Below are 25,638 nucleotides of genomic sequence, written 5' to 3' on the forward strand. Positions count from 1 at the left end.
GGAGAGTAGGAACCATATATTCATCCTTATATCCACTGTACCTAACACAGAGATTGCACTTTGAAGGAACAAAGTCAAAAGTTATTTTACAGGTGAAGGAATAAATAGTTGAACTTATTTCAAGAGTAGTCCCAATGTTTTTTCTAAGCAGAACCTGATTGCCATTACTACCATTTGAAGTATCTAGAAACATAAAGAAACCTCGAAGTTTTCAACATATGAAGAATAATACAAAAGTTATACAATGACAATTAGTACCGTTTAAGCTCAAGATGATATTCATTCTTTGTTTAGTCATTAGCTGTTCTTTGAATGTCTGTTATGTTCAATCAACAGGATAATAGAATTGGATATGTGAATCAAAGTATAAGGTCCTCATACCCCCTATTTTCAGATTTCCACTGAAATGTTCAAAGGGTTATAAAAGATGAAAGAAAATCACCTTCAAATTAGAGACCATGGTGATAACCTTTCACAAAGCAGGAACTTAGAGGAGTTTCAGTTACATATAGAGTAGACCAGATAAAAAGCAAATAAGACCAGTCAAGAAATAACTCTGAAATTCTCCAGCCCATGGTCACTTATTTATAAGAACAAGATCTGGTGGCTGGGTATTCTAAGACAGCAGAGAGCCAACACACTCCTTCAGTTTGTGTTTCAATGCGCTGAGGCAAATCATTGGCATTTGAAAGGAGTTTCTTGTAGCCCCCAAATTATTACAGAGGCCATACCAAGCAGTAAGATTGCAGCTGGGCACAGCTGCAGCTTATATAAAGCATGAGGCAAGCTGGCTAAGAAACAGGCAGTCAAGAAAGCTGGACCCAGAAATCTGACACCTGCACAGCACCTTCACCAAATATGGAGAGAAAACACTGCACAATCAACATTCCTTTACTGGACTACCCAGGGGTCCATCTCCCTTCCTTCTCTTTGCACTCTGCAGGAGAAGACTCTGTTAACCAACAAAATAACTAATATCAAACTTAAGAAAGCTGGAGTCTAACCTACCAGTTTGTGGGCACTGGGTATCCCACTGCTCACACAAAAATGAGAAACAGGGAGAAAAAATACTGAGATGGGGTTATAAAAATATTCTATGGCATAATAAATTGAAGATAACCTTCAAGATTTTTTTAAAAATCAAAATTTAAAAATTACCTGCTATATAGGAAATACAAGTAAATGTTAGAGAACATGTACTTCATGTCCCCAATAAAATTAAGAAATACATGAAATATAAAAGGTGAAATGTGTTTAGATTACAAATTAAATGGAAGTTTATTTGGATAAAAGGCAGCAAAAAGAAAAGGGGGAGGTAAGGAGATCAAAAGGTGCAATATTATAACTTTATGTTGACACTGCAACATAAAGTTATAATAAAATCAGAAATAATAAGGTTGCAGCACAAAGAGGTATGTATGATCATTTCCAATGCAGTATTTTTACTGGTTCCTACCTTATTACTTTCTCAGCCCTTACTAAATAGTGAAAATATTAACATAAGAAACAGGAAATAACTTTAATATTCATCAATGGTGGACAGTTTAAATACATTACAGTATATCCAAACTGTGGAAAACTATGCAACTATTAAAAATGATGAAATAGATTTTAATTTTATCATATTAAAATATTATCTAAAAATTGAAGAAATGTAAAATTGCATACAGCATGATGACATTTCAAAAAAAATATATGTACAAAGAGAAAAAGAAAGCAGAGGAAAGAGAACAGTCCAAAGGATATGCCCCAAAAGGTTAAAATTTCTTAAACCTGGTATTCGATTACAAACATTTTTTTTCTTGTTTTTACTTTTCTCAACATATTTGAAAAAATACGTTGTATTTAATTTTTTTAATTATGGGAGATGATTTAAACTATTTTTGGTTATACCTATTGATATATACCTTTCATTACTAAAACAAGAAATAATGGAAATGAAAGAACTAAGCATACAATTTCAATAAATCAGAAGGCAAAGCAAACCTAAAGAACAAAAAGAAGTAAAGGTAAAAATATATTTTAATAAATTAAAAAATGGAAAAAGACAATTAAAAACAAATCCATGAGCAAATCCTTTGGATAAAAATAAGTTTTAGGAAAAATTAAGAGTGAGTAAGGAGACAAATCAACAGGTATAGAGGAGATCTCTTCCCATCACTAAAAATATGTACGTACAATTTTATGAAAAATAAAGTGTGAATAAAAAGGAGATGCTTGTAGAAAAAAAAACCCAACTTCCAAAATTCAATCAAGAAAATAGAGACAACTTGAAAAGATCAATGATTATGAAAAGAATTTAAAACTTTGTCAAAGATTATCTCTTGACTATGGTTCCAGGCCCCTTTAGTTTTTATATACAAATTATAGAAGATGTCCAAGGAAGTGATGATTTTCAAACTATTTGTGATCGTTTCCACAGGCAAGAAAAGAATATAAAACTTCTAGACAACACGTTAAGAAACTAATTTATCCCTAATTCCCATATTAGGCAAAGTTAGAAATCAGATATACCAAAAAAAATCTTAAACACACATTTGAAGAAAGATTCATATATGTAAAATTCTAGCAGAGATAAACCAAGAATATTAATCCCAATATGAAGGTTCTGAGGTGGCCCAGCATTCCAGATCCTTCCCCTCAAGGCTGTACTACTCTCTCCCTGCAGAACAAGCCTCTTAAGGGCCACCTCCGACGCAGATTTGTGAACTCCCATTGAGGACAGACATCAAGCAGTTTTAGTTCCTGTTGAATATCAATGAATTTGAATCGATAGAAGGGAAGAGGGCAGTCATCTAACTTCACTTACCGGAAGCATCTGGGTCTCAGCCTCACTTTGAGAAAGGCTTATACAACTATATTTCAAACACACAAATAAAACTAGAGGCAAGCTATAGGATTCAGAGGAAGAAGATATTACTTCTGATTGGAAGGATGGGGAATCAGGAAAGAGGTGGCATTTGAATTGGTTCTTCAGAGATAGGGTTTGGACATGTTTGCATCATCACACGTGGGGAGGAATGTAACATAGCCAAAGAAGAAGAACCCAGGTCCAGTCAGTCACAAGCATAATAAATGCATCATCCATTGTATTGGGTTGGCCAAAAAGTTCGTTTGGGTTTTTCCTGAAAGAACCGAATGAACTTTTTGGCCAACCCAATAGATAAAATACAGGCCACACAGTTAAATTTGAATTTTAGATAAGCAAATAATTTTTTAGTATAACTACATCCAAAACATGCAATGTTTGGTAGACACCATCACAGGACTAGGAATAGAGTATCAGAAAGTTCAGCAGGAATGCCTCTGACACGCTTTTTGGACATTCCTAAAATGTTTTGTTTTGCCTTTCCTCCATTCCTTATCCCTCAACTCATTTAACAATTCAGAAGTATGTACTGGAAGAACCTATCCAAGCACATTTCAGACACAACTAACTCTGGACTGAGAAAAGGGAAGGACTCCAGAGTCCCTGCAGAAGGCAGTCCTAGAGAAGCAAGTGCATACTGAGCCCAGCTCCAGTCTCTGTCAGGACACAGTGCGCACCAAGCTCTCAGAACTGGCAACTGCCCACCGGGCCAGGCTAGCAAGCAAAGAGCCAGGTTCAAGGCAGAGAACCAAGGAGCTTGGCAACGACAGCCACTTTTCCTGGACATATGGCTGAATTGTGAGTTTTAAAAGGGAAATAGAGCTGACCATTATGGTATTTGGGATTTCCATAAAACTGTGTCCAAAGACGGCTGTGAGAAATATTTCACAAGAATAGGTAATTCCAAAAACAACCACAGTATAGCACAGTGGTTTAAAAAATGGGGTCTGAAGTCAGAGCTGGATATGAATCCCAGCTCCACCCACTGTGAGTCAAGTGACCTTGGACAGAGTGCAAGTCATCTCTGTAGACTCAGTTTCCTTTCTGTAAAATGGGAATAATCACAAGGTTATTACAAAGTACCTAGCTCATAGTAGTTACTTAGTAAGAGGTACTCCTTGTAATACTCAATATATTTTGTATGTAATCAAAGGCAAAAGAAATGACAAGGAGAATTAGAACTGTTGATCTTTCCAGCATTTCCTTAGACTGTTGGGAGAAATCAGGCATCATGTGGTCTAGAACCAAAGTCCCATAATCTAGGATCAATTCCAGCATCCCCAGGCATCCTAATGTCTCTGGAGCGCTAGGATCATTCTCAGGTTCCTGCTGTTAGAAAAGGAAACCAGAGTTACCCACAGAGCAGGGAGGGGTGGGGAAATATGCCCCAGTCCCTGAATCACTTCAAAATAGAAGGATTTTCAGAGGCAGGGAATTTCTGAGATTCCAAGAAGATATTTGAGAACTTTCTTCCCCCAGAGGGAAGAAACTAGGTCATGTGCTCTTAACCCAACGAAGTTTAGGGTCACTGTGGAGAGAGAGAGAAGATAGTTGGCCTTAATTAGCTCCAAAAAAAGCCCAGGACTCCTGGGATTAATCCAAAAGCAAGCAGAACTTCTGGTGGAGAGATCCAAGCTCCCAAACGTAAGTACTAGTTTTAGTAGAATGAAACCAAATCTAGGACAGCTTCTGAACAATTACCATTTAACTAGCATTTACATGCTATAAGAACTAAATTTATCCTTACCACAACTCCTGTTTATAGAAAAGGCTCGGTCGCCACCAGAAAGTAAGCTCTGTGAAGGGATGGACTGTGTCTGCCCTTTTTACTGCTATATGCCCGTGGAATGGCAGAGTGCCTGGCACAGAGTTGGTACTTAATAAATATTCATTGAACTAAATCATTCGAAGCCACACAATGAGTCAGTGGAAGGAGCTGGGATTTGAACCCTAGTCTGACTCTCAAAACCACACTCGCCTCTGTGTCATACTGTCAGCCAAGGCAGACAGGCCAGAAGCTAACCCAAAGCAAGCTTTTGCCCTGGCTCTCTCTTTTCTGGGGTCCACCAAGTTGAACTGGGAAAACCACTTGGAAGGGCACCCGGAGGAGAGTTTATGAATCAAGAAATTGTGGCAGATACTGCTAGTTGCCTCTCAAGTATCTATTTTTCCCTTGCTAAATGAACTTTGATTTATTCAGGTGACAAAGTTCTCATTCACCTACTGGAAATATTTGGTATCTTAATTATCGTAAAGATTTCATAAGTGTACACAGAATTCTACTGGATGGGGCTTCCATCAAAGCTGTTGTGTTACTGTTTAGTTGGAATGAAACTTTGCCTTTTGAGTTTCCCTTTTCTCTCTGCCTAGAGGTGAAACAGCTATCCTGAAAGAATAAGGACAAAAGCCTCAAGCTAAGGCTGGTGAAACAGGAAGCTACAAGGAACCTGAGTCCTTGAGAACTATCTGGAGAAGTTGTACCTGCTTTGGCCTGTCCACCTCCTGATTCCTTGCTTTGTGAGCAAGATAAATCCCAATTTGGTTGACTTGATATTACATAGTTTCTTCATATACTGCTTGAAATTACTGAATGACTATATTCCCAAGCAAAGCATAATGAAGAAAATACTGCACCATTCCTCAAAAAATCTTCAACTGCTACAGAGTAAAGGCCTAAAGCCTCCCCAGTCTCATCTCCTACTCTGGCCTTCCATAAACACGTCCATTCAGCCTCAGCAAGCGCGGCCATATTCCTAACAAGCCATGTGCTTTAAGATCAATGCTGTTCTCTTAACATGATATATCTTTCTTCCATAATCTTTTACAGACCCTAGAAAATTCAAAGAATTGATGTCGGCCACAGTGGCTAGTGGAAGACTTGAGAAGAAAATTTATGTGTTCTGAATGTAAGCCAGATGCTCTTTGCCCTGGATACCCATTTCTGGAGTAGGAAAATCAAATGCTCTGATAAGAAACTGATTTACTCCTGGCTTTTTTTAATTAATATGAAAAGTCATTTTAAAAATGATTAATAAGTTATCACGTATTTGGAATATGTCAGAATGGAAAAGCCCATTTACAACAGTGGTCATAAGAAAACCCAAAATTTTAAGAATATTTTCCTGTTCTATAGTGTTTGATTATACACAAAGATACAGAGTTTCTGTTTTATATATGTAACAGAACATATATGTGAGTAGGTTAGATTGTCTCATAGTAGAAACTATAAAGGCTTACCCTTATGTTCTGACATTTTGTGTGGTGGCCAAACCCCCAAGTTATTGACCAAAATATTTCGTTTCCAGAGCTACTTATTATGTAACTAGGAGAAAGTAATTAAACCTTCCAGTTCACCCATCTGTCAAGGAGAAATAATATTATATTTGCCATCTGTCCAGCTTTCAGGTGTGGCAAATATTGATGAGAGGATTTAAACTAAGTATTAGGCTTTGTGTCAGCTCATTTAAAAGATTTGATCAGTATTGAAAACTCTACAAATCAATTTTTATTTATTGATTTTGTTTTTTGAAATATTTCAGATATAACAAGTTAATAATTTGCTACCCAGGCCTAACAGATGTTAACATTAGTTCATCTTGGCTGCATATTTATTTACTCTTTTAATAAAGTATTCCAGATACAGCTAAAGCGCTAATCCCTCCCCAAGCCTTCTCTCTCTTCTTTCTCCAGAGGTGTCCTGAAGTTCGACAGAATCAATTCCATGTAAGACTTCATAATTTTACTACGTGTGTATGCAGGAATAATATATAATATTATTTGGTTTTTAAGTTTCACTTATTCTATACTGTATGTACATATCTTCTAATAATTTACTTTTCACATTGAATAGTTTGTTTTACAAGTCTATTCATTTGATATACTTATATTGATGCAAGCATTTCATTTTAACCGTCAAATAGTGATAATCTACAGTTAACTTATCCATTCCCTAACCAGTGGACAGTTAGGTTGTTTCTCGATTTTTACTATACCCAGCAATGCTGTAAAGGATATCTGTCTACACATATGCAAGTGTTTCACTAAAATATATGACTGTACTTTAAAGTAGAATTGCTGTGCCCTTTTGTGAATTTTTACAAAAACCCCTGTAGGAATTTCTATTGCAGTGGCATTAAATTTTTTTATAAATTTGACCTTTCTGCTTTGTATCAGTGTTCTCAAAATTAGTTGCATAAGAATTACCTAGTTAGGGACTGTCCTGGCAGTCCAGTGGCTAAGACTTCACAATCCCAATGCAAGGAGCCTGAGTTTGATCCCTTGTCTAGGAACTAGATCCCACATGCTGCAACTAAGAGTTCGCATACCGCAGCGAAGACCCCGTGTGCCACAACTAAGACCTGGCTCAGCCAAATAAATAAATATTAAAAAAAAAAGAATTATGTAGTTAACCATGTCAGATAATGGATATGTTAATTAGCAAGATATTCATAGGTCTAGGTTGGGGTTGATAAATTTTCATTTTTTAATAAGTACCCTCTCCTCAAAATGGGAATTGACCCCGGTTCACAGAAAAACACTTCTCTAGATCAAGTATGCACCTGTGGTTGTGGTCTATACGAAATCTCTGATTTTTTAATCCCTTTACCACCAACACATACCATATTTTTTTAAAACACAATGGCCCTATTGGCATCTTACCTCTCCCCCATCCAATCCTGATTAGTAAAAATAGGTTAAGCATCCACTTGTAAGTGAGATTGGCACCCTGCACCAGATTCTTATTTTAAATAACCTTCTGGTAATCTCCTCTGTTCTGACATGTAGTGCTTTACTGAATAGCATCTAAATACCTAGGTCACTGCCAAAATTCAATATGCATGTTTTTGCCTTTCTTTTAAAAAATGTTTTTATTTATAACGTAATTATTTTGTTCCACAAGGAAAATAATAAATCATAAAGTATTACTTAATGTTATTGTTTTCATATTATTATACCATAACTATTTTTAACAGCTTTATTGGGATACAATTTACACCATAAAGTTCACCTGTTTAAGTGTGTTTAAGTATACAATTCAATGGTATTTAGCATATTTACAGAATTGTAAAACCATTACTATAATCTAATTTTAAAACATTTTTATCATTCCAAAAAGAAACCCCATACCCATTAGCAGCAACTTCTCATTCTTTTCCCTCCCTTTCTCACAAACCCTGGTCAACCATTAATCTACTTTCTGTCGCTATAGATTTGCTTACTCTCTGTTCTTCATATAAATGGAATCATACAACATGTTGTCTCCTGACTGGCTTCTTTCACTTGGAATAATGTTTCTGAGGTGCATCCATGTTGTAGCATATATCAGTACTTCATTCCTTTTTATGGCCAAATAATATTCCATTGTATGGATACACAACATTTTGTCTATCCATTCACCAGCTGATGGACATTTAGAATGTTTCCACTTTTTGGCTATTATGAATAAAACTGTTATTAGCATTCAGGTACAAGTTATTGTTTAGACATGTTTTCAATTCTTATAAGTATATACTTAATAGTAGAATTTCTGCATCATATAATACTCTGTGTTTAACATTTTGAGGAGCTGCCAAACTGTTTTCCAGAGTGGCTGTATCATCTTACATTCCCACCAGCAATGTATGAGGGTTCCAATTTCTCCACATCCTTGATAGCACTTACTATTGTCTGTCTTTTTCATTAGAGCTATGCAAGTGAATGTGAAGTAGTATTTCATTGTGGTTATGATTTGCATTTCCCTAAAGGCTAATGATATTGAGCTTCTTTTCATATGCTTGTTGGTAATTTTTATATCTTTTTTTGAGAAATGTCTATTCTTATCCTTGCCCATTTAAAAATTCTATTGTCATTTTATTATGGAGTTGTAAGAGTTCTTTCTATTGTCTGGATATATGTTCAAATATATGATTTGCAAATATTTTCTCCCAGTCCATAGTCCATCTTTTCATCTTCCTGATGGTGTCCTTTAAAGCACAAAAGTTTTTAATTTTGATGAGGTCCAAGTTAACAATCTCTTTATTGCTTGTGCTTTTGCTGTTGTATTTAAGAAATCGTTGCCTAACCCAAGATTATGAAGATTTATTTCTGTGTTTTCTTCTGTGATTTTTATTACCATGATTATTTTTATAGATGTAAATGGATGGGAAGTAAAATTTAAAGTGGTATAATCAGAGAGCTATTAAGAGAAAATATTTCAATTAATTTTACCGATAATAATTATTAGGATTATGGGATAGTTCCTGGGCATTAACTCCAACTACAGAGAAACTGATAAAGAGAAGAAATACCAATAAAGAGAGAACTTCAAAATCCTGGTGGACCTAAAAGGACTTCAGGAGTAGGTAGGGAACCTGGATTAGTGAGAAGTCAGAGGAAAACTTTGTCCCTCTGGCCAAGGCAACTCTGGGGGACACTCCAAAGAAGCTCTGATGGCTGCCAATCATAAGGGAGAAGTCAGAAACCCTAACTTCTGTCCTCATACTGCAGGACATCAGCTAGAGGGAAAAGAGTCACTTCCAGGCTGTAAAATGAAGTTCAGGCTTGGTACCATACAGGCTTGATCATTCATTTGTCACAGTGAGAATGGGAGGTTTATCTTTCTCCAGCTGGTTAAGAGCTATATCTAAGCACAAGAAAGTATCTGCTTTGTCACATCCCTGGCGCTCCATAGATGCTACCACTTAGGTCCAACAGTCAAATACCAGGAGTTTTAGATCAACTGTTTTCCATGTCTAGATGGGAAGAAGGACCAGAAAGATACTATTATTTTATAAGAGAAGGAACATAGGTGAGGGTAAAAGAATTTACTGATGGCTTGTCAAAATAACTTCATCAAAGAAATGAATATCATGGGCAATTTGAATCTAGTTTTCCCTTCATATTTCCTACATTATGTGAAGAAGAAATGTCTCCTAATTCAATGAATGGATCACATGAGTGAAAAACAGGGCACACTGTATTGAAACATTATTCCTTCCCTTTAAAACAGAATACAAAGCATAATGTTCACTGTGAATTATTTGATATATTGTACTACACATTCAATATATTTAGGATCCTCTGATTTTTTTTAAAAATGTGTTCTTTAAAGCAACTATAGCACTGCTCCCTCAAGCTTCATTATCTTTATGCTACTGCTACTGCTATGGAAATCATGTCTCTTCCAATGGACACTTTCTGAACTAAGTCACGACACCATGAAGGCATTTTAGGAGGCATCATTCATGGAAAACAAACTCAATCACAACACAATGGTGAAATGTGAAAGGTCATTTGCCAGCCTACTGGAAAACAAAATATCTTCTAAGGACCTGATGGAGAAAAGAGCAAAGTGTCCTTTGTATTTGGCATCCTTCATGTAATAATCTACAAGTATTCAACACATGATTTGATATATATTCATAACACAGGATCATTCTCTATTCTGTACAGAAACAGAGAATATTTGGAAGAGAATCCATTCTCACCTGAGTAGAATGGTTTGATGGGTCCTCTCTTAAAGCTAGGTAATGGATAACCTGAATTTTTTTAGTCTTTTCAACCATAGAATTCTGTGGTACCACAAAATGGTTGTTTTAAAGAGAGAGTAAATCAATCAGGTAAGTTTTTTTTATTACACGAAAAGAATAGATCCAGGAAACAGAGCTCAATTTTCAGATAAGTTTCATCTAATAAAATTCCCTATATTTTGAGATACTGTTACCTACATATTTTATTCTTACTTTTAAATTTTTCATAAAATATTTGTTCATGTTTTTTCCATTTTAATATAATGTTATCCACTTGCTACTTAAAACACTCTCCAGGACAGAAATTTGAGGTTTTTGAAATACAATCAACTTTGTAAGCATGTTGACACATTAAATTCTCTCAGTATTACTGTGACTCAGAATAGTTATATCTTCTTCTCAAATCAAGGCTTTCAATATGTAAATGAATCATCCGATAATCCGGAACTTACTTTGTCAAGCCTTTCTGTGCAGAGATGGATTATAAACTTTATGAAAGTTTCTTTGGCCAAATGGATTGCAAATCCAGACACTAATCTATAAGACAAATAAAAATTAGTGGAGAACCACACTTAAAAACAGGTTTAATCAAGACAATAACCCATTTATTCATGCAGAGAATAATCTGCTGATGGAACAGTGTAGAAGAAGTGAGGAAAAACTATGAAACAATAAATTAGAAGGCCTGAATTTCAATTAAGACTATGCTGCTCTATTCTCTTATGAAACTGAGCAGATGAATTTCTCAGGGTGTATTAATTAGAAGTGTGCAGAGATATGAGTAAGAGAAAAACTGACTAAAAGTGGCTTAAGAAATAAAGATATTTAATTGTCTCACATAGGAAGAAATCCAGAGATAAGATGTTCCAGATTTGGTGCAGTGTCTGGCTATAGTCATCAAAGATCCAAGGTTTTTCCATCCTCCTGCTCTATTGTTTCTCCATTCCCAGTCTTGCCATCTCACAGTCTCAAGATGGCTGCCAAGCTCCCATTCACACTCCCATTCAAAAACATGAAGGCAGGGAGGCTGAAAAAGATTTTTTCCCTGAAGCAATCCAGCAGATTATCTCTTTTATATCGTTCGCCAAAGCTTGGTCACATGGCTACCCCTATATACAAGACCTGGGAAACTGAGAATCTGGCTTATCCAGCCTCTATAGAAGGTGACAGACAAGGTGGATGGGAGCCTCATGGCTTTGTCTGAAAAATGCGGGAGTTGGGTAAACTGATCTCTCAGGCAAAGCTCTAGACTAATGAATGAAAAACAAGTGATCTGACTTCTACTTTAGGTATTTTTAAGAGGCTTCGGTTTTTATTCAAATTTCCTCTGATGGCACTTTTCCCCCATCTAAAAACAAAACAAAACAAACTTCTGCCATCCATGACTCTGATGTTCTAAAGTGAACAGTTTCTCCCCTCTCCTAACCAGGAAAGAAAAAAAAAAAAAAAAAAAAACCAAACAAACCTTCTGAGTGGTCCAGACACTGAGTCATTCAATCTAACTTTGATGGGGCTACATCTATTTTTGAGGTCTTGCCATCATGGTTTAAGAACACTGACTGCCTGCTGATACTTTAGATATTTTTCCCAGTACCTTTCTGAGTTTACGCTGCGCTAAATTTAAAATGGAAAATGGATGACGTAAAAGGTTGAGTAAATAATTCTATTGGAAAAAAACATGAGTAATCTTTTTCTTTAAAAAAATCCAAAAAATTCAAAATGTATTGAATTTGTCCAACTGACATTACATTTATGGTATCTCATATACCCATGAAATATTACAATGTACCTCTGCTTCATTTTTTACAGAAAATTATACAGCTGCTCCCTTACAATTAAAAGCACCCCAACACTGAATAAATGTTACAGCTGAAATTAAAACAAAGCACTACATGAGAAAAGCTTGGAAGCTAGAATGTCACCAGTTGCATACGCCAGGCATGGTTCTAAAGTGACAGCAAACAGTGCTGCAATCAGCCTATTGGTTAGCTAGAAACTGCGGACACCCAGATGAAGATCCACCTGAATACATACCCAATGGTGTGCTCAAAACAACTGTGCAAAAATGCTTGTTTTATCCAGATACCCTATGGGAATATTTAGCTGTTACATTGTAAATGCTGTTATTTTGGTTTCTAAAAATGTCACGACAGGAAATGATTCCACGGAGTAGTTGCCAAGATGGCTGTTGGGCAGAAACAAGAAGGGGAAAAAAAATTAAACCTAGACAACAAGAAGCTGGAAAAGGTGAAAATACTACTTAGTTTCTGCAATAAAATAGATTCTTATAATCCAAAATAAATTTGATTTTTTCCCCTCCAATTCTCATCACCCAGAAGCCTATCTATGTTTAAAGAGTCCCTACTGCTCATTGTCCCAAAGGTTATAATGTCATGCTCCTCACCTTTGGATCAGTCACCAGGTTGATAAAGTGACTAAAGAAAGGCTTCCAGTTTGTATAAAGGCAAGAGATGACTCTTACTCATCCTTATTTCCCAGTCGCTACAGCCAATGGGCAGTCAAGTCCTTTTGGTAAGAATTTCTGCAGGTTCAGAAATGCCCGTGCTCATGCTGTTATTCTCTCCCTGTCTGCAAAGCACAAGGTGAGGACAGGTAAAAATAGAGGCTGGTGAAAAAATAACTATAGTTAATGCCACATTAGGCCACATAAGTAGTTTAGAAACTGAAGAGCTGTAGACATTCAAAAACATAGAAAGGGGAACAGGAAAGGGGAGGATAAGGGAGAGGATGGTTTTTCTCCCTGAATAGATTCATGTTATAGAACAGCTCTCTCCGAGTATAAAGTTCCTGATTTAGCCAACTTACTTCCCATCAATAATATTTATCAATCATGCACCTATCTTTAAGCAATAATTTGTTTTACTTTATTACTCTTTCTGTTAGATCTACAAATATTCAAAAATCACAACAGACCCCCAAAAAATCACCTGAGAGAGAAAAATAGCTATCTACATATACTTTAGTAGGGAGGTAGCCATAACTCACAAGCAAAATCTTTTCAGAAAATTTCCAACATATGTATAGTTTTACTTTCACTGCCTTCCAAGTAAACTCAATATTCTCCCCTCTTCTACAGAAACATGAATGAGCTTCTTCCATCCTTTATTTTTGGACGCCCACTTAATCCTTTACTATCTAGTATGTTCCTCATGTTTTAAAGTATAAGTTGCATGCCATTTTATTACTCAAATTGTTACATTCCTATATCCTCCCATATTATACACTGCCTTGCATGTAATAAGCACTAGTGTATAGATATTATTGTAAACTTCCATAAATCTATTTTTTAATCAAACAAAGCAGAGAAAAAGTGAGTAAGGTAGGAAGGAAGGAAGGAAAGGAGAAAGGAAGAAAAAAGAAGGGAAGCTAAGTCAATAAATTTATTAAACACCATTGTTGGCAATTGACAGACAGGTGGTACAATTCATGTTCACAAGTGGAGTAATTTTATTTTCATCCCTTGTATATGATATGATTTTAAGTTTAGAGTCTGATATAATATCAAAGCTGAAGAGTTGGCTCCATGCCTTCAACGTTTAAGGTAAGCAACTATGCCCCATTCTCCTTCCCCTCCCCACCCCACATTCCTGCAGGTAGAGTAGGGCCCTCTTTAAGGAGAGCATTTTCTCCCTTACTTATGCCTGCTCCTTGAGAGATGTGAAAGTGCAAGCTTATAGGACATCTGACTCTAGTTCAGTTAGGACAAAGTAAAGCACACATGGGTTACTAAACTTAGTAAGGGCACTTCACACCTTAAGTGCATTTATCTAATTATTTGTTCATGTATTCATACTTAAGAATTAACTTTATAAAAATATTTCAACAATTAAATAATCTCAGGAAATTAACAGGAAATTATACTGAATTATCCCTCATTATTATGGTGATACGTAATAGTTTTTAAATTTGCTTTTCTTTCTCTTATCTATTCCAGAAGCATTACTTCTAGATAAGCAAATTAATAGACAATTATAAATCTTTTTTAAATTGGGTTAAAATTAAAGAGTACAGAACAAAAGACTTTTTTTCTTATTTTCTTTTAAATAATTACTTAAAAAAATAAGACTGTTACTGGTATTGATTACTTGAATGTGTGAAAGACAATTCACCTTTTACATTGTGTTTTACAGTGGATGAGAGAATATAATTCAAATAGATCTGATGCTTGATTTTTTTCATTTCTTCACTGGGTTACTATTGATTTTTATTATTATTTTTAAAGTCATTTGTAATTCATCTGGTGTTGGTCTACTTTTCAGATCTGAGGCATCCCTTATAAAAATGCAATCCCTGATTATCAGCCAATAGTTTAGATAAATGTCAAGTTCACATGCCTACAGAGAAGAAAAGCGTTCTAACAACCTTCCCTTATCACTGAGGACACAGTTTGTTGTCATTTAAATGCTAGATAGCACAGATATAATTGCCTCAGAAATGCAGAAACATAAATTTCTGTTTCTCGAGGCACCTGCAACACAAACATTAGAGGTCAAAAACAGAGCAATAGGGACCATGAAGATACATGACTGCTTAGCTATTACTGTTCAAAAGTGATACATTTCATGGCACAAAGAACAGGAGAAGTTACAGAAGCACTGGTTGATGAAATCTGAAAACAGCAAGCAAATGATGCATCTTTTCAAAAGAGTAGGTATATCTGCTCCTTCAGGCTTCAAAGCTGCTCTTACAACTCTTGATCTAGTGATTTCCCCAAAGCCCTAACTGCTGATCAATATGAATTTCTTGACAAATAAAAATTTCATATATATGAAATATATTTTAAGGACACAATTATATGTTGGACATTGTAGGTTTTGCTATAATAATGAAATAAAACATTGATTATGTTTACATCATTAAAAAACTTGGGGTATGGTGGGTAAATAAAAAGATAATTTGATAGAGGAAGTAAAAGGAAGAAAATGTGTACTGTGAGTTGAATACATAATGAATAAAATATTATAGAATTGAGGTTATATTGCACTGAATGTATCTGAATATATTCTAGATGTATTCCTGGCTAATTTTGCTATTACAGTGAGCTATTTAGCACTATAACACTAAATTTACTGTTACGTATCCCTTTAATATCAAATTCAACAACACCAATAAGAAAATACTATGTACAATTTGGGCCACCAACTAAAAATAAAACATGCCACTAACTTCCAGGAATTTACAGGAATTTTTCTCCTTAAAAAGAAGAGAAACCAGATAAATACAAAGCAAAGCATAGTGTAGTATTTAATTTAATTAAGTGATCTGTAAAGCAAAGTACTACGGACTGAGAAGAGGACAGCATCATGACATTAAGGAACTCTGATAAGGGTGATATGGTAGATACTTGTCGGTTTGGGGCCAGCTGGCAAACTTCCTTTGTGAAATCAGACTGCACCAACTCTCCATCCACGTGGATGAGTGGGCCTTCACCCCTGAACACACGGAGCTGCATACATGACTTAGATCTGGCCAATTATAACACTGAATAGCATAGACATACCAATTGATTCAGGAGTGTTGGCCACCTCAAAGTGAATTCTACTACTTGTGTGGAAGCCAGGATAACAAATGCTCTCTTCTTCAATCTACTTGAACCCTGAGGGGAGCTCTGACAACCACTTGCCATCATGTGTCATCTGAGAAGGTGAATTAGTATTCCATGGCTGTCATAACAAATCACCACAAATTTGGTGATTTAAAATACCAGAAATTTATTTTCTCACAGTTCTGGAGGGTAGAAGTTTGAAGTCCAAAATTAAAGTATCCTCAGGGCCATGATCTCTCTGAAAACTCCAGGGAAGAATTCTTCCTTGCCTCTTCCTAGTTTCGGGTGGTTGCCAGCAATCCTTGGTGCTCCTTGGCATGTAGACACATCACTACAATCTCCGCCTCCACCTTCGCATGGGGTTCTTCTTGTGTCTCCTCTGTGTCTCTGTGTCCCTGTGTCCAAATCTCTGTTTCCTCATGAGGACATCAGTCATTGGATTTGGGGCACACCTTAAAAAGTATGACCTCATCTTAACTTGATTACATCTGCAAAGATTCTATTTCCAAATAGGGTCATATTCACAAGCATCAGAGGCTAGTACTTCAATATATCTTCTTGGGGGACACATACCAACCCATAACAGACTAGAGAGGAAAAAGTGACCTTTGAGTCATTCATAATGACCTGATACTGCTTAGTTTAGCACTGAAAATGTATGCTGTGAATGAAATTAACCATAATTTCCTTTAGTGAGGCATACAATTTATATATAATGGCACTGGGAAGTGATACAGATCTTCTTTCTTTGATAAATGATACTGGGCAAGGGCATCACAGAAAATGTGTTAGGTTTTTCTTCTGCAGAATAACTGAAATCATGGTACTTTTATTTCAAATAACTTATTAAGCTCAAGGAAGAATCTCAGAAGAAAAGAATGTCAGATAATATCATTAAATAGCCAACTAAGTTCACAACTATTTAGAAACAAAAATGAACCAAACAAGTTGAATCATTTCAGATAGTCACTTACCAGTCACAAATATTTTCAATGGCATAGCTACGTATGAGTGATATCTTATTCATCAAGGAATGTCTTATGGAACTAACATTGGATATAGTCTTCTAGCCAGCTCTATAACTCTGGGACAACATTTAATTGCTCTAGCCAGCTCTATAACTTCAGGAATGGCCTTTAATTGCTCAGGGTTTCTTTTCTTCATTAAATGAAGAGTGGATAATCAATATAATCTCAAAAGTCCCTTTCTCCTCAAAAACATTTGCATAAAAAATTATATTTTTTACCATGGTCATTTTATTTACATAGCCTATATTTCATAAATCAATAAGAGATTATAGTAAGTTCCAGTGTGCCTGATGGTGTCTCTTACCATGTGAGAATAAAAAAGCATGAAGAGGGAATTCCCTGGTGGTCCAGTGGTTAGGATTCCAGGCTTTCACTGCTGAGGGCCTAGGTTCAATCCCTGGTCAGGGAACTAAGATCCCACAAGCCATGTGGCACAGCCAAAAAAAAAAAAAAAAAAAAAAAAGCATGAGGCAATTTTATAGCCACAAAATGGCTGCCACAGCTCCAAGCATCATGCCTTCACAAATCAATATCCAAGGCAGTAAGGGTAGAGATTCCTCTTACATATCTTTGTACTAAGGAGGCAAACCCTTCTCAGAGGTCTCCAAGCAAACTTCTCCTCAGGTTCCATTAGCCAGGACTGGATACTGAGAGAGGGAAAAACCAGTATTTAGCATTTTCAGTCTCTGCCATGAGAGACAGCAAGGAATAAACGAGAGAGAGAATTGTTCATTAGACAGCAAACAGGGCCAGCCAGAGGCCGCAAATGAAAGTGACTTTAGAACCTTTGTAACAGATTCTGACAGCCTCCTAGGAAGAGACAGAGCAGGATCTTCAGTGGATTCAGTGAGAGAGAAGGATTTCAGAAATAGCAGTTTTTGCCTGTCATGCCAACAACTTTGGTGTGGCCTATGCAATGTCATTTACTAGCTGCATGACCTTGGATTAATTACTTAGTATCCTTACAGGGCTCAGTTTCCTCATCTATAAAATAGGTATAATACTTATCTCATAGGTTTATTCTGAGGATTAAATGAGAGAACATGTGTAAAGTGCCCAGATAGTGCCTGAAATACAGTAGATCCACAATAAATGTTAGCTTCCTCTCTACTCCCCTTCCTCAGAAAGAGGGCCTTTAACATAATTTATTTCTATTAATTACATATAATGTCTGTCTCTCCGTCTCGCTCTCTCTTCATTTCCTAACTACATACTGCTTGGCAAGGAGCTGTGAGTAAACAACCCTTAAAGGTGGGTTATGGGGCTTCCTAGGTGGCGCAGTGGTTAAGAATCCGCCTGACAATGCAGAGGTCACGGGTTCGATCCCAGCTCCAGGAAGATCCCACATGCCACGGAGCAACTAAGCCTGTGTGCCAAAATAAAAAAAATAAATAAATTAAAAAAGGTGGGTTATGAATGGCCTGGCAGAGTATATACTGATGCCCAGCTTCACTCTTTCAGGAATAAACTGAGCAGACCTTTCCCTGATGAGATTCCTCAAGAAAGGCATCCCGGGGACATGGTCACACTCAATCCCTGAGTACTTCTTTTAATACTCTGTGCAATATAATTTAAAGTATGCATAAAGGACCTGAACAGCATCCCAAAGCACAATGGATGAAAAGAACTCAGGAGGTAAAGCAATTTGTTTGAGTTACAAACTAAACTAATTGCTTTTGTCACAGAATACTATTTTTACTTGAAAGAATGACAGGAAAACTATGGTTACTGAGAACTGAGCATCTGGCAAACATTTTCTTAAAAATAAATGAAATGAGCCTGTAACTTCAAGGAAAATGACAGGCAGTATTTGATGACAAGAACAAAACTTGAGCTTTCAAACCAAAATTAGAATTTTAGAAAACAAAATTCTAATTCTGCGACCATAAACTTGACAGCTTCCCAATATCTAATGACTTTCTTACATGTGATTTTTTAAAAACACTATGTAAGGACATATATAAACATTTGGAGGATCTGTATAACTAAGTGTACCACTATTTTTCAAATAACCAATGCATGATACAAAATCACGCATGGGTAAAAGATCCACTCAAAGTTCATGATAGACCAATGGATTTTAATGTAACAGAATATGGAAAGTTTACTGATATGGTTTCAGAATCCACATTACAACTAACCTTTAAGAAACTACCACTTGTCAAGTTTTAATGTAGTAGCAAAGAAGAATATTCACATTTCTCTAAAAAAAAAAAACAATGAAGCTGGAATTTCTTCATATGCTTTAAATAAAACATATACCAATAGATCACTGGAGAAGCAGAGATGATAAACCAGCTGCTTTCTTATAACCAATTGTTAAAGAGATTGCAAAATGCAAAACAAGGCCTCTGTTCTCACTAATTTTTTTTGGGAGGGGGAATAAAGAGATTTTTTAATAAAAATATGTTATTTGTGTTAGCATGTAATGGGTTTAGTATTATTTTTAATATATATATATATTTTTTTAATTTCTCAGTTTTATGAAATACGGTAAATATGAATAGCTATAATCTACATAATCAAAAGCTCTTTAGAGTCCTCAGTAATATTTAAGGGCATAAAGGTCCTCAGACCAAAAAGTTTGAGAATCTTTGCTGTACAGTATTTCATTGTGAGCAAGGATTTAATTTTAACAGTAACTTCTGGGAATATACTTGAGATAGTATATATTTAGCTTAATTTCCTCATCTGGCCTTTCTGCTTGTGGTTTCTTCCTCTCTCCAACCCTTCTTGCACTGGGCCAATCAGATCATCCTCCAGTCCAGTACTTACAGTGGCTGTTACATCAGGTGCACTTTCTTCCTCCTGGCAGGAATATCCCAGAAGGCTTTACCAAGAATGTGGGACTGTGCTGTGGCTTTAAGGATTTGGCCAGAAGGAGGTCAGAGGAGGACAGAGCAAACTAGAGCAATGTAAGCACAAGACTTTTTCTTGGATTATGGATATGATTTCCTGGGCTTCTCAGTTCAACAGCATCTTCTAACACCAAATATAAAACATTTTCTCTGTGTCTCTGTAACACATAACCCCATTTTACTCTTGTCAAAATGCCTAATACTACCTGTTTCTTTTCTTGATTTTCATTCCTTTATTTTCATTCTTCCTTACTACTTTCCCCAGAATATGAGCTCCAAGATTGCAGAAATCTTGTCTGTCTTATTTATTGACTAGAACTGTGTCTGGGACACAGTAGGTACCTAGTATATATTTATTTAATAGCTTAATCATCTTCTCTTCATAAATTTGTTTATTTTGCAAGTCATAAAAAGCAAATGAAAATTCCAGGATCTAAAATTCTCTTTTATTTCATCAGATATTAGGCCTTCCCCATTTGATTATATAAGAAAATAATAGCATAAAGTATTCTACAGAGTTTTCAGGAGCTATATTTTGATTTAAAATATTGCCTTTCCTTTTCTTGGTTTCATTCCATTATTCTTAGCCATATATACAGTTGATGCTAAATAACTTCACAACTGCCTGGAAATTTATGACATAAATAGAATTCCATTATGTTTCTTATAAATTGTCTCTTATTCAAGCTATATATATTTAGCAATCTTCATATTTTGCTATAAATTACATTCTCCATTCTGTTCCTCAAATGTCTTCAACTCGTAGTTTTTTAGATTTAATCTTCTTGTATAAAAGAGCACACTTTCTGAGACTGGCTTGTAAGACTTTTTTCTTTTTCTTTTTTTTAATGTAGTTGCATCAGATCTTAGTTGTGGCAGGTGGGCTCCTTTGCTGTGGCAGGCGAACTCTTAGTTGCAGCACCTGGGATCTAGTTCCCTGACCAGGGATTGAACCCAGGCCTTCTGCATTGGGGAGCACGGAGTCTTATCCACTGCACCACCAGGGAAGTCCTGAGACTTTCAAAGCTAGAAAAAAAATGTTTATTTATATGTTGCCAGCATGCTGTATATGTACCAACATAGAAAGATCACCAAAATATGCTACAAAGTATATATAGAGCAAGACATAGAACACTGTATATACTTTGCTCTTGTTTATATTTTCTTTTTAAAGAAAAGATATATAGTCTTGTATGTGGACTGGTTCTGAAAGAAGATGACAGAAAGCTAAAGAAGATGGTTGCCTCTTGGATGGGAAGACTGGGGGAAACAGTAGAAGGAGGCTGACTTTTTAATATGTTCTCTTTGATGTCTTTTGAGTTTTGTACACTGTGTGCATTACTTAATTATTTAATATTAAGGAAATAAAGTTTATAGATAAAAGTGTTGTCCATATGCACCAATTAAAGATAGAGATTAGCAGTGTGGTTTAAAAAACACCCAGCTATATGCTGCCTACAAGAACCTCACTTCAAATATAATATATTTAGGATGAAAGTAGAAGGATAGAAAAAGATAATCATGCAAACATTAATCAAAAGAAAGCAGGAGGAGCTACATTAATATCAGATAAAGTAAACTTAGGAGCAAAGATTTACCAGAGACAGAAAGTGACATAAGATAATGATAAAAGGGTCAAATCACACCAGTAAGACATGGCAATCCTGGATGTGTATGCACCAAACAACAAAGTCTACAAAATACCTGAAGCAAAACCTAGTGGAACTGAAAGGAGAAACAGAAAAATCTACAACTATAATTGAGATTTCAACATCCCTCTTTCAACAACTAGTGGAACAACTACACAGAAAACCAGCAAGAATATAAAAAAAATTCAAAACATTATCAACCAACAGAATCGAATCAACATTTATGGTACAGTCTATTCAACAACAGCAGAACTCACATTCTTTTCAAAAACGTGGAACGTATACCAAGATAAACCATATAATTTAAAAAACCATTTAAAAAACCTCAACAAGTTTAAAATAATTTAAATCATATAGAGTGTGTTTTCTGAGCACAATGAAAGTAAACTAGAAATTAATAATGGAAAGAAAAGCAATACACCTTTAAATAATCTATGAGTCAAAGGGGAAGTCTCAAGAGAAATTAAAAATAACATTGAACATAATGAAAATGAAAGTAGAACATATGAAAACTTTGGAGACACAACTAAAGCAATGCTGACAGGGAAATGAATAGCACTAAATGTTTACATTAGAAAAGAGGAAAAGCCCTCAAATCAATAATCCAAGCTCCTACCTAAGAACCTAGAAAAAGAAGAGAAAAATAAACTCCAAATAAAGAAATAATAAAGATCAGAAAGAAAAAAGAAGAGATACACAAATTAGCAATACCAGAAATTAAACAAGGGATATCACAACAGACCGTGGGTAATACAGGAGTACTGTGAATAATTTTACACATGTAAGTCTGACAACTTAAATGAATGGACCAACTCTGAAAAGCACAAAGTACCACAAGTAATCCAGTATAAATAGATAATTTGTATAGCCCAATAACTATGAAATAAATTGAATTCATAATTTAAAATCTCCAAAAAATAAATATCCAGGTCCAGATGATTTCACTGGAGAATTCTTCCAAATATTTACAGAAGAATTAACACCAATTGTACACAAGCTCTTCCAGAAATAGAAGAGGTGCAAACACTCTCAATTCATTTTATGAAGCTAGTATTACCCTGATAGCAGACAAAGTGGGTACAAGAAAAGAAAACTGCAGGCTAATATCACTCCTGTAAAAGTCCTTAAAAAAACACTAGCAAATAAAATTCAGCAATAAATAAAAGAAATTATATAGCACAACCAACCAGAGTTTATTCCAGGGATGCAAGGAGAGTTCAATATTTGAAAATCAGTCAATGTAATCTACCATAATAACAGTCTAATAAAAAAATCACGATTGTATCATTTGATAAGAAAAAGCATTTGATAGACTCCCACACCCATTCATGATAAAAACTCTCAGAAAACCAGAAATAGAGGGGAACTTCCTCAACCTGACGAAGTTAATACTACAGTTAATAATGAAAGACTAAATGCTTTCCCCCAAAGATCAAAAACAAGGTAAAGACACCTACACTCTTATTCAACATACTACTGGAAGTTCTAGATAGTACAATAAAGCAAGAAAAGGAAATAACAGGAATACTGATCAGAAAGAAAGAAATAGGACTATTTGCAAATGACATAATTGTCTACATAGAAAATCCCAAGGAATCTACAAGAAAATTCCTAGTAATACTATGTCAATTCATCAAGGGCACAGGATACAAAATAAACATACAAAAAACAATTCCACTTCTATATACTAGCAATGAACACCAAAATTAAAATATAATACCAATTACAATCATTCAAAAAAAAAAAAAAAACCCAAAATACTTAGGTGTAAACCTAACAAAATTTATACAGGATTTGTATGCTGAATACTACAAAATGCTAATGAAAGAAATAAAAAAAATTTAAATAAATGTACAGACATACCATGTCTCTGGACTGGAAAACTCAAAATAGTAAAGATATTAATTCTGCTTAAATTAATATGTAGATTTAATCCAATCCTATCAAAATCTTAGCCAGAATATTTGTATATATAGGCAAGATTATTCTTCCTAATATTTATGTAGAAAGGTAAAGGAATTAGAGTAGCTTTTTAAAAATTTAAGAAGAATAATGGAGGAGAAATCAGTTTACCCAATTTTAAGATTTATTGTGTAGCTACAATAATCACAACCATGGGTATTGGTAGAGGGACAAACATATAGATCAATGGAACAGAATAGAAAACCTAGAAGTACATCCACACAAATATACCAGACTGACTTTTGACAAAAGGTGCAAAAGCAATTTAATGGAGGAAGAATACCCTTTTCAATCAGTGGTGCTAGAGCAAATGGATAAGAAGGAAGGAAGGAAGGAGGGAGGAAAATAAGTAGGAACCTTAGCCTAAATGTCTTATACAAAAGTTAACCCAAAATGGACCATGGCCTTATGTAAATGTAAAACTATGTTACTTCTAACTAATAGGAAAAAACAGGAGAAAATCTTTGGGATAGAGATCTAAGCAAAGAGTTCTTAGACGTGACACCAAAAGCACAACCCATAAAAGGGAAAATCAATAACCTGTCCTTTCATCAAAAGGAAAACTTTTTCTCTGCAAAAGACCATAAAAAGAATAAAAAGACAGACTGGAAGAAAATATTTGCAAATTACATATTTGACAAAGGCCTACTATATAGGATATATAAAGAACACTTAAAACTGAACAGTGAAAAAACAAACCATCCAATTAGAAAATGGGTAAAAGACAGGAAGGTGTGTTTGTCCTTGTCACAGCAGTTGTTTGTAGAAGATAATTTAAAGACATAAAAAATATATGCAGATATGAACTTCACTGAATGCTAGAGGAGAAACTGAAAAAAGAAACAGGCAGGACTTTGGAATTCCCACTCATGACGTTATTTAGTACTAAATAACCCAGAATATATAGATGCCGAACTAATAAATTGTAGGCCAACCCCTGTGGTTATAGCTGGGATCTTCCTCATGAGATATTTTCACTGTCAATCCCAGGAAGGGTCTGGACTGGAAATGTAGAAACTATGGGGAGTAGGACTTTCACTGGAGAGAAGAAAAGTTCTCTTTTCTCTAGGGAGCTCTTGAGAGTACTTAAACACTCAAACTGAGCTAGAGAGTGAGAAATCCCTTTAGCTGCCCTGAGGCAGGGCTGGTCCTACAGGCTTTGTCCTGGATGCAAGTTATTTTGTGTAGTACTTCCAAGCATTACCCAGTCCACATCCCTCGTTTGGTGTAGTTTTGTGGGAACTTGCAGCCTGGTCTCTGCTTTGTGGAATTTTGGAGAAGAACTGGTTTTTGCTTGGAACTGAGCAGCTAATGGCACAAAGAAGATTCCCCCCACCCCTGGCACAGACACCATGTCAGAGAGATGTTAAAAACATCTTCGCATCAACCTCATGAGGGTGACTGACAAAAGAGGCAATGTGTGGTGGCTTTGCAGAAAGCCTAAATGGAAAAACACGAAGACCTGCTTCATCCTGCATGCACATCCTCAAGATAGCACCCTTGGGAAGGGAGGGGAAGTTTAGTGGAAACTTTGTGAGAGGTGCCAATTTCAGACGGTCAGGTTGGTCTGTGAGCCTGGAGCTCATATCACTTGGATATTTAGAGGAAATAAGATAATATTTTGTAGTCATTGGTTGTTGAGGCTGGGACATTTGGTTTCACTAAGCTAAGAGAAAAGTTCACTCTCCCCTTTTCAATAACACGTTGTCTTTTCATTAGAAGCCTTAAATAGCAGGGTTTTTCTCTGCTCTTCCATTCCTTTGAAACCCTACTCATAATTAGCTTCCCACAACTCCTCCTAGGTTTCTTCCACCATTACTCACCATCCTGGTCTATTTGTGTTACAGATTATGATTCTCAACCTCCATTGGTTTCACCAAGTTTAGTACCGTTTTGTTATTTTAAGTCCATATTGCTAATCTTTGGGGAACATACTTCTCCTTTATTACTAGTTTCAATGCTTTCAAGTTAATCTGATATATTCAGTAAGGTTCTTAATCTGAAGGCCGTGGCTATGAAGGTTCACAGATAAATTTTAAGCTATCTATGAGTCTGGAAGGAACACATTTCACATCTTTATTTTTATTAACCTCCAACTGAAATTGAGCATTCCTTCTATTACTAAGGTAAGCAACAAATCACAATGAAGCAAATGGAACATAGCAGCTACTATTATTCTAATGGCTTTAGGTATCTCA

General features: G+C 35.6%; 1 long non-coding RNA gene across 1 annotated transcript in view; it reads right to left on the reverse strand.

The window, feature by feature from the left end:
- Positions 1–12,801: 12,801 nt before the first annotated feature.
- LOC130855344 (uncharacterized) overlaps positions 12,802–25,638 on the reverse strand; it is a 238,017-nt gene continuing 225,180 nt past the window's right edge. Inside the window, exon 5 of the long non-coding RNA XR_009054306.1 lies at positions 12,802–12,966. This is a non-coding gene — a long non-coding RNA (uncharacterized LOC130855344). The remainder of the gene's footprint in view (positions 12,967–25,638) is intronic.

Source organism: Hippopotamus amphibius, chromosome 1 (assembly GCF_030028045.1).
Source record: "Hippopotamus amphibius kiboko isolate mHipAmp2 chromosome 1, mHipAmp2.hap2, whole genome shotgun sequence".
Lineage (NCBI taxonomy): Eukaryota > Metazoa > Chordata > Mammalia > Artiodactyla > Hippopotamidae > Hippopotamus > Hippopotamus amphibius.